The 2,463-nt window shown below is 44.7% G+C and overlaps 1 pseudogene; it reads left to right on the plus strand.

Moving 5' to 3' along the window:
- The first annotated feature begins 971 nt into the window (after positions 1–971).
- On the plus strand, positions 972–2,184 carry LOC139341990 (piggyBac transposable element-derived protein 4-like; annotated as a pseudogene).
- The last annotated feature ends 279 nt before the right edge of the window (positions 2,185–2,463 follow it).

Below are 2,463 nucleotides of genomic sequence, written 5' to 3' on the forward strand. Positions count from 1 at the left end.
AGGTGGAGTTTTAGTGGTTGGAGTCAGTGAATCCTCACAAGCAGTGGCCCCTGGTGGAGGACATGAGGCATCCCCTTTTTTACTCCGGTATCCCTCATGGTTAGAGAATACAGGCGGGGGGAGAGTTGGTTCTCCTTCATGTTTTGGTGTTTGCTGCTTTTGTTTGGATTCCTCTTGTCTCTTGTCCTTGGGAGTGGGAACAGTGTGACACAGGAAGAAAGATAGGCTGGAGGCAAAAAGTTTTACTCCTGACTTGTTTAGGGAAAGTCTGTCTCCTTTGAAAAAATGTCTGCGGTCCCAGAAAAAGCTGAAATTGTCAATAAAATGCACTGAGTGGACATCACATGCAGTTGAAAGCCATCTGTTTACTGCCAACAATCTGCTGAATCTCTCTCCTCCTCCTCTGACTGGTGGTAAAGGTCCACTGAAGAAGACTTCAGCATTCAGAGAGCTCACTGCATTTAGCAGTTTACCTGTTTTGAGCACTTCAGATTGTCGTTTCGCAATATCATTTGCCCCTGGGTGCAGTACAAGGTATTTCACAGATGGAATTTCTGCAACAATACTGAGGATTTTGTCGGTCATGTTGGAGACTGTATCCAAGAACTAAAGTCTCTCCCGCAGGAGGTAAAAACTATTTAACACAAAATCAAAATAACAAAGAGTGTCACACAAACAAAACAGTCCAAAACTTAGGAGGCGGGCAGGCAGGAATCAGACCTCACAAAACACAGTTTTAGATCAAGCAGCAGCAGCATTGCAGCATAATCTCACCAGGCCTGACAAAACAGAGACCAAAGTACACGTAAGGAAGACAAAAACTGATTATGAGGCATCCTCCTCTGATGAGAATGAGACCCTCAGTGTTGTCTCTCAACCACCAGCAAACACATTACCTTTCAAAAATGGAATGAAATTATGGTCTGCCACTTGAACAACAGGCAAGACTTAATGCTGCTAATGTCATCAAAATGGTTCCAGGCCCCACCAGATACATTGTCAGCCATGTCCCAGATATAAAATCACCATTTGAGCTCTTCATAACACCATCAATCAAAAAGGGTATACTTGAGATGACAAATTGAGAGGGGAGATGTGAGTATGGGGACAATTGGAAACACTTGCAAGCGTACATTGGGTTGTTCATTTTGGCAGGAGTGTACAAGTCAAAAGGTGAAGCAACAGCAAGCCTCTGGACTGCTGACACTGGAAGGGCAATATTTCCAGACACCATGTCTCTAATACATTCCATGTTTTCTCCTGTGTCATACACTTTGAGGACAGAGAAACAAGGCAGGGCCGATGAGAGTGTGACAAACCCGGAGCAATACGGGATGTATGGGAAAAGAGGGTTAAGCGACTACTCTTTCTTTACAATCCAGGCCCCCACGTGACTGTGGATGAATGTCTGGCTGCATTTCGTGGGTGTTGTCCCTTCAATACATGCCGAGCAAACCGGCCCAATATGGTATCAAAATATAGGCAGCATGTGATGCAAGGTCCAGCTTTGCCTGGAATATGCAGGTGTACACTGGTAAATCCCCTTGGGGAAGCACCTGAAAAAAATCAGAGCATGAGGGTGGTACTTGACATGGCTAAAAGACTGATAGTCATAAGATTACATGTGATATTTTTTCACATCATATGCCCTGGGAGAAGAACTGCTGAAAAAGAAAGTTACCATGTTGGGGAAAGTGAGAAAAAACAAGCCGGAGCTTACCCCTGAGCTGCTTGTGATGAAGAACAAGACGGTAATATCTCCAATGTTTGCCTTCACTGACAGAGCCACTGTCGGCTCCTATTACCCCAAGAAAGGGAAAAATGTCCTGCTGATGAGCACCATGCACAGAGATGCTGTCCTGAGTACCAGAGAAGACAGAAAACCACAAATGGTCTTGGACTACAAAGAGACAAAGGGAGGACTTGATAACCTGGACAAGGTCACAGCCTCATACAGCTGCCGATGCATGACTGCCGGTTGGCCCCTTGTAATTTTCTTCATTATCGTTGATGTGAGCGCCTACAATGCCTTTGTAATATGGAGTGAAATAAACAAGGACTGGAGCAGCAGAAAACTGAGTCGAAGGAGGATTTTCCTGGAGCAGCTGGGTTACGGTGAAACCTCATATTGAGAGAAGACGGTGCCTTCCAAGGGCATCAACAGCTGCTGCAACACGTGTGTAATGCAAGATATACGTCTGCAAGGAACATGCATGCATTCTCTGCACATCACGTGTACAGTAGTGCAGACAAAAGGCTGAAATGTAAATTCTAGCGGCCTGAAGGAAAAATGTGTTGTTCATATTCTGTATGTTCATATTTTATGTAACTTTGTTTTTTACTATCTCACATATCCGCACTTCAACCTGCACAGTAGAGAGGGAGAGTGAGACACCAGAGGCCAGAATCTCCACAAACAATACAAAAACCCCAAACCACCACATGTTCGGAACCAGTGGATTG

This window comes from Chaetodon trifascialis, chromosome 14, assembly GCF_039877785.1.
Source record: "Chaetodon trifascialis isolate fChaTrf1 chromosome 14, fChaTrf1.hap1, whole genome shotgun sequence".
NCBI lineage: Eukaryota > Metazoa > Chordata > Actinopteri > Chaetodontiformes > Chaetodontidae > Chaetodon > Chaetodon trifascialis.